The sequence below is a fragment of the Echinops telfairi genome, unplaced genomic scaffold (assembly GCF_000313985.2).
Source record: "Echinops telfairi isolate 266 unplaced genomic scaffold, ASM31398v2 ScPeMD7_7469;HRSCAF=8507_1, whole genome shotgun sequence".
NCBI lineage: Eukaryota > Metazoa > Chordata > Mammalia > Afrosoricida > Tenrecidae > Echinops > Echinops telfairi.
In genome coordinates this window covers 4,361,245-4,369,455 of record NW_022111373.1, presented here as the reverse complement: position 1 = coordinate 4,369,455, position 8,211 = coordinate 4,361,245, and positions in this window count along the sequence as shown.

Below are 8,211 nucleotides of genomic sequence, written 5' to 3'. Positions count from 1 at the left end.
TCGTATTTTGTACGTCCTGGGTATTGCAAAGCAAACAAAAAAACGGAAGGTCTTATGGTTGTATTTTAAAATCTAGTCTCATGACTTTCCTGACTCAGTATTGTAGTAGTTACATAATCTGGTGTCAATTTGAGAATATTAGAGTGAAGGGGTAGGGTTTAGTTTGCTAATCAGGTCACAGCTTGATGACCTCATTTGGAGGCGCTAAGGAGATAAATATCTCGCTGGGGGCTGGATGTAGGCTCACTCCCTGGGAGACAGCCCTGTGGAGAAGACTCATGGAGGGAGGCTGATAGAGCTAAATCTCTGGAGCTGAAGGAGCCACGTGGAGACCCAAGCCAGTGCTGCGATGCTTCTACCACCACAGGATCCACAAGACTTCCCATCCACTGGCCTGGGATCTTCCTGCATTCAGTGTCATTGCATGTGTTTCATGAGTCTGAAGAGGACTTTATGGATTGGTATCAGACATATGGCCCAATATCGAACTTACGGACTTGATCTGGACTGGGCTGGGATGTTTGCTTAATGTTCAATAAAGCTCTTGTGTCTATAAATTTGTTTCTCTAGGCTACCTGAACTAACACAGGTATATTTCCAGATCTACCCCTGTGAGAGGCAAAGAAGGGGCTGGGTTTCTGGCAGTGTGTGGACCACAGAGATCTGGGAATACTGGTGGTGTGTGTCGCTAACCGCAAAGTCAGCAGTTCGAAACCACCAGCTGCTCCTCTGGTGGTAAAGGAGATTTCCTACTCCTGTAAAGAGTTACCGTCTCAGGAACCCACAGAGGCAGTTCTGCCCTGCCCCGTGGGGTCGCTGTGAGTTGGCATAGACATGAGGCAGTGAGTTTGCTTTGGGTTTCGCTCCCAAGGGCGTCTGTGTATCCATTCCACATGCACCCGGGGAAACTGCTTTGAGGGCAAAGGCTATCCTTGCACCTGTGAGACCCGAGTGTGACAGAGGACTGGAGCTCACGGGAAACCCAGGTGACCCCGACGCTCAGTGCCTGGGCCTCTCATCCTCCACCTGCTTCCTCTGCAGCCTGGCCCAGCTGGTGGGTCTGCAGTGCAGAGGGCTGGGGAGCCTGCCGGGGCCTAGGAAATGTCCAGGGTCCCCGGACCACTTGTGCTCTGTGTCTGGGCTTGTAAAACCGCCGGGGGCTTGCAGGGCCACACCACACATCCCTCACAAAAGTCACCTTTTACTCACAGTTTTTTTTTTTAATGAAGCTCAGGTTTTCTCAGCGGGTCAGGGGCCTGAGCTAGTGGAGCAGAACAGAGACCCTGCTGAGGGACTGTAAAGCTTGAGCGATTCCAGGGCTGCTGCCGGCCCACCCTACCCCACTCGAGCCCTGGGTGGGGGCTGCAGAGCTCTCTGCCCTGGGAAGGGGGTGAGCAGGATCAAAGGTTGGCTTTGCAGGGCCCAGGTTCACATGCATCCGGGGCCTTCAGGCTGGCCCGCCATTTGCTCCAGGCTGACTATGAGGTCTTTGGGTAGCACACACAGTTTGCTCTCAATTACTAAGCCAAAGGTCGGCTGTTTGAACCCACCCAGAGGCACTTCCTGATTGCCTGATGACCTGCTTCCATACAGATCGCAGCTGGGAAAGTCCCCTGGAGCTGAGCTGCTCCAAGGCACGCGGGGGTCACCACGCGTCGGAATGGATTCAATGGTTTGAATGTCTTTGGCGCTATCAGAGGGGCTTGTGTGCCGGGACTTCCCAGACACCATCTCTTCCCATTCTTAGTGGCACCCAATGTGCAGAATCATTCACTTTCCTAGCATCCCCCAGCATCTGGGGACAGACTTGGTTGTGACCTCACATCCTTTCAACTCTGGCAGTTATGTAATCGTTTGTCAATTTAAGAGGATTCAGAGTGAAGGGGTGGAGCCTAGCCTATCCATCAGTCATAGCCAATGAAGCCTTTGTGTGGGCATGGCCTTTTCCTGAGGATTCTGGGAACTCCTGTCTTCCTCCTTGGAGGCGAGAGACACTGCAGCCGACAAGACATGTGGAGCTACACTAGTGCCCTGAGCTGGAGGCACCACATGGAGACCTCCGCCAGTGCTGACAAGATTACAACGTCACTGGATCCACAAGATTCCCACCCACTGGCCTGTGATCTTCCTGCACTTGGCGTCATTGCATGTGTTTCGTGAGTCTGAAGAGGACTTTATGGATTGGTTTCAGACATATGGGCTTATATAGGACATATGCACTTGATCTGGACTGGGCTGGGATGTCCAGATGAGTGATTATGAATTTGTTTCTCTAGTCCACCCAGACTAACAGAAACTCTACGGTCCCCATGTTTGTCGCAGTGTCATCTATTTTGGTGGGAGCATCGGGGATCTGGGGTGCCAAGGATCGCCTTGTTCCCGAATCTCTGCCTGGACAGGTGCTTGGTCCCCTGGTTCCCTTTCTCCTGGGGTAAGGTGTGCTCCCTTGTTCCAGTGCAAAGAGTGGGTGAATCACCCATGGCCCCTGCAGCCATTTCCAAGTCCCTCTGTGGGGGTGGACATTCTAATACCCCTTTAGGGAGCGGAGAAATGGAGGCATATAGTCAAGAAAGTACTTGCTGAGGTCATGGGAGTGCAGACAGCTTGGTGGTGGACATCTGCCTGGCGCCTCGCATGGTGTGTGGCATTGTGTGTATGGACTGGCCCTCCTGGGGAGACGGGCATGGGAAGGCATGCAGGCCCATAGCTGCCTGGCACAGCTGCCGCTCTGTGTCCCCCTTTGGTTTCAGGTCGCCGTGTGGGGCAGTTACTGTCCATTCTCTGCTTGCCTCACCCACCTGACTGCTCCACGCACCCTCCTGATTTCTCCAGGTCTCTCTCACTCCCTTGAGAGCTCTGGCTGGCACAGGGAGGAAGGATGCAATGGGAGGGTGGGTGCCCTGAGTTTACACTTGGGGGACAAATCCCAGGCATTGGGGGGCAGGAGTTGGTGGGTTGCACTGTAGCTCTGCCTGCCAGGTGGACAATCTGGGGGGCACTCTGCACATGGCCTTTATTGGGGGACCTAGATCACATACCTTTCTGTCTTGCTCTCTTAGCTCCCTCACGCCAGCATCCTGGGAGCGTCCTTCCAATAAACTATTCACACTGAAGTCTTTGCCTCAAACTCTGTGAGGGGACCACTCACATAAAGACATCATCATTGGCTAGCTCTGCCCCTCACTCTCCAGGGTCAGTGGGACCGCCTAGACCCAGAGGTTAACAGGACCATTGGCGAAGAGCTGCTTGTGTGAGAACGGGGTCCTAAGGCCAGACCAGGAGGAGAGACTAGCATGCCCCCTAAGGTCCCTCAGCAGGTTAGTGCATAGGCAGGACTAGAACCTGGCATCCTGGCTGCCAGACTGGGAGGGAGGAACAGAAGCAGCCCCATGCCTTCCTTGAGGTTTGTGGTAAAAGGGGCAGAAGGTGAGGTGAAATGTGCTTCCCATCTGCCCTGTGCCAAGCCCTCCCCCACTCCTCGTGGTCTCATCCAGAAGGTGTGGGGGAGCCCAGACAACCAGGGAGAGGTGGCCCTGCTATTCCTGCAGTGCGCTTTTGCTGCTGAGCCCATTTTCTGCCTTCGTCTCTCCCTGAAACCCACAGCAGTGGTGTGGAGTAAGTGCGCCTCCCTGAATGACCTACCTTGTAGCTCTAGAGCAGCGGTTCTCAACCTGTGGGTCGCGACCCCTTTGGGAGTCCAGCGACCCTTTCACAGGGTTCGCCTAAGACCATTGGAAAACACATATTTCCGATGATCTTAGTACCAGAGACACCGCTTCTCTATCCATCTCCAGGCAGGTCCACCCACATGCAGATACACCCACATTCCAAGTACCTGGCGTGAAGACTGTTACCCAAGCTACACCATGCGTCAAGACAAAATTTCATTTATTTGTCATTAGAAATAAGTGTTTCATAATATAGAATTACATATTGTTTTTGTGATGAATCACTATGCTTTAATGATGTTCAATTTGTAACAATGAAAATCCATCCTGCATAGCAGATGTTTACATGACGATTCATAACAAGTAGCAAAATGACAGTTATGAAGTAGCAACGAAAATAATATTATGGATGGGGGGTCACCACAACCTGAGGAACTGTATTAAAGGGTTGAGGCATTAGGAAGGTTGAGAAACACTGCTCTAGAAGGTATGTGGAACAGGTGCCCATTGGTAAGTGCACACCACCCTACAAGAACTGTCTTGGAGAGCCATTACTATCAGTGGGGTGTGTTAAGGGCTTGGGTGGCAGAGTCAGAGCAAACGGGACACGGGAGAAGGACCTCTTGTAGGAAAGAAATGGTGTAGGGTAGGAGGGTATGACTGACTTCCAGTGGAGGATCAGCTGGAAATGTGTGTGTGTGTGTGTGTGTGTGATAGAGAGAGACCATCAGACAGAGAGAGAGAGAACTTATGTGTGCCCAGAAATGGTCTACAAGGGTTCCTGGAAGCTGGAAGGTGGAAAGAGGGCACTCGGAATTTTGAGAGGGACATGTTTCTAGGCAGGCACAGGAGGTGTGGTTTTGGAGAATCTCTGAAACCACCTGGAGCAGTAGTTTTCAACCTTCCTGATGCCTAACAGAAGACCCTCATGGAGATGCTGCCCACTGCAGGGGCTCCCCTGATATTTTTCTGGAGAGGGTCCCACAGCTGGCTGCCTTCGCCATGACCCCAAGTGTCAACCTCATTCACAGAGCATGTGAGTTCCCCCATCCCCTCAGGTCAGCTCTCAGCAGGTAGCACCCGTGTCCAAGCTCGGGTAGACCCAGTCCATAGCAGACAACACAGAGGCCTTTGGTGCATCTGGGAGCAAGACAGGGCTTCTACTGTGAGTGACAGCCTCAGAAACTCACAGAGGCAGTTCTACCCTGCCCTACAGCAAAGGGTAGCATCACCATGAGTCACCATGAGTCGGCACTGACTTGATGGCGGTTGCTTCTTTGGGGTGGGTGGATCTAGGGGAGCCGTCCCCTCAGTCATGACGCAGCATTTGTTGTTCATTGAGCAACACTCAGAGTGTCCCATGCCATAGACAACCTTCCTTCCAAGGGTGCTCTGACCAGGCAGAGGCAGGACAGCGTCTTGAGAGAGAAGCTCACGTCATCTCGGGGGCCCTTTTCTGTGGTTACACATAGGGCTGTGATCCACATGGTCGGCAGTTCGAAACCACCAGCAGCTCCCCGGAGAAAGACTGGACTTTCGACTCCTGTGAACAGTGATGGTCTCAGAACCCACAGGGACTCGCTAGGAGCCAGCATCGACTCCACGGCATCAAGTTTGGCTTTTGGTTTTTCTGGGGGAACCTTACCTCGGGGGCTTAGAGTTGCCCCCTCCATTTACTCTATCCTTTGATTAAATACATGCCAGACCATATATCCAGATTTGGGATGTAATCTAATCAATGTACCTTTAAAGTCTCATTATAACTCAGTTATATGATAGTTGAGTTAAATATGATGGTTAAAGTATGTGTCAGCTTGGCTAGGTCACCATGCTCCGTGGTTTGGCAGATCCTATGTAAGCATTCTTCAGTTTGCATCTGACAGTTTGCCCGTCAGTTGAAAGGGGAGTTAGTTGTCCTGGAAGTGTGGTCTGATGCCAATATATGTGGATGGCCTGGTAAAGCTTGCCCGGTCTATAGTCTGCACCCAGCTCATCCAACTCCAACCTCCCATTCTGGGGTCATGAGCCCACAGCCCATCGTCTGACTTGCTGATTTTAGGTTCATCCCCTCATCCAATCCCATGATTCAGGAGGAGCCTTCTGCCTGACCTGTGGATTTGGACTTGCTAGTACACAACAAATGGCTCACAACTGTGTGAGCCCTCTACTCTCTCTGTCTCTTTCAACGTGCTTAAATGTTTACATCTATATGTATACACCTGTGTGTATATATCAATACTACACACATTTTTTAAATCAAGAAATGCATGCATTATACAGGGTTGTACAAATCTTGCAACCTTCTCATGCATTAGTTTTCTATGCACACTATGGGTGCTATGCAAATGTGTGCGCGCATGTTATTTGTGTGGGTGTTACATATGAGGGGGGTACGAAAAAAAAAACCCAACAGAATTTTTTCCCAAAGCGATGTATTTAAATTTTCTTACAAAACAACCTTATCACCTTCAAAGTACTCTCCATTACACTTAATACATTTGTCAAATCTGCGATTCCATTCTTGGAAACATTTTCCAAACTCATCTGTTTGGATAGCTGACAGCACCTCCCTCGTTTTTAATCTTCACCTCTTCAACATCGTCAAATCGCGTCCTTTCATGTTCCTCTTCATTCGAAGAAACAAAAAGAAGTCACACAGAGTGAGGTCAGGTGAGGCAGGTGCGTGGGGCAAGAGATGGACACTGTTTTTGGCCAAAGACTGTCACACTGCATTGGCAGATGCATTGTCATTCATGGTGGCAAAACCAGTCCTCTGCGCCACAAATCAGGCCCTTTTTTGGTCACATGCTGTTATGCAATCTTCTCAGAGCTTCTAAATAGAAAGTTTGATTAACAGTCTGACCTGGTAGAACAAACTCCAAATGCACTATCCCCCTCCCTCACATCATAAAAACAAAGGCGGATCAGTTTTTGGGGTACCCCCTCATATATACACACACATATATACAAACGTACACACACACTGGTTTGGCTTCTATAGACAGCCCAGCTGAGACCCTAAAGGGTGGGTGGATGAACCGAGACGTAGGAGCTTTGTAGAGAAGCACAGCCTGGCAGAAGTGATGGAGTCATGATATACCTTCAGGGACCAACTCCCAGCTCCCCTGGCCTGAGACTGGGCAGGACCATGACTACAGGGCAGCATCTGCCATGTTTACCTGACACAGTCCTGCTGCACAGTGTGGTTGCTAGGTGCCCTCCTGTCGGTTCCAGCTCACAGTGACCTGACGTACAAGACAAGGAAACACAGCGGCTCTTGCCCCACCTCCCAGTCGCTCTGTTTGAGCCCTTGCTGCAGCCACTGTGTCAGCCCATCTTGCTGCGGGACTTCCTCTTTTCCGCTGTCCTGCTTTACCTGGTAGGGGCTCGGTAAGGAGTTGCCCAGTGAATGAACACACCCATGGAGGGGTCACCTGGGTGAGGAATGCCAGGCTCAGTCTGGAGTCTAGAACAAAAGGGAAACTTTAAGGACCGCGACTTCAGTGGGCCAAGGACTCAGGGAGGCTATGGGAGTGACATCATCCACGGTTTCTGAGTTAAAAAAACAACAAGGTTCTCTCAAAGCTTGCTATTTGCTGGAACCGACATCTGTTGACTTGCAACAAAGCTCTTGGTTTAAATTTCTCTGGGGAGAAAGTGGCTTCCGTTGGAGGGACTTGGATAGAAAAAGAAGTTTGATGAAACCTGACACATCCTGGCCACCCCATCACCCCACTAGAACTTCTACAATCCAGAGGTAGCGTGAGATGGTGTGAACAGGGCCGTTGGAATCTGACAGCTCTAGGTTCAAGTCCCTGCTCCCTAAATTGGACAAGTCACTTAACTTCCCGTGAACCAGTTTCCTGTTCGGTAACATGGGAACTATTCAATGAAACCCCTCTTGGTAAATTGGAAAAGCAAGCATGTTCCTCACCTTTCAAACCTGGACATGTTGCTTGACAAGGGTGGCAGATATGCTTATGGGGCGCTTGTGCGAGACAGCAGCAGAGGCAGAGCGGTGGAAAGGGCAGGGCCTTTCTACTGAGACAGGCTTGGGCATCAGCCCTGGCTCGACCTCTTCCTACCTGTGCAGCATCACGGAGTTTTCATGGTCTCATCTGTCAAATGGGCATCATTGTGACTGTTAGGGGTTGTCGCCAGGTGCCGTCGAGTTGGTTCCAGCCCATAGCAACCCTGTGCACAGCAGAAGGAAAGACTGTCCAGGTCTGCACCATCTTCACAATGGTCCCTATGCCTGAGCCCATGGTTGCAGCCATGGTGGCAATCCATGTCCTTGAGGGCCTCCCTCTCTTTTTTTGGGGGGGGGCGGGGCTTTTAAAAATTTTTTTATTATTTTTTTTTACCTTGTTAAAATATCTTTTTATTATTTATTTATTTGTTTGTTTGTTTAGTTGTTTATAACATTTTATTAGGGGCTCATACAACTGTTGTCCCAATCCATACACACATCAATTGTGTAAAGCGCATTTGTACATCATTTCTCAAAACATTTTCTCTCCATTTAAACCCCCAACATTAGGTC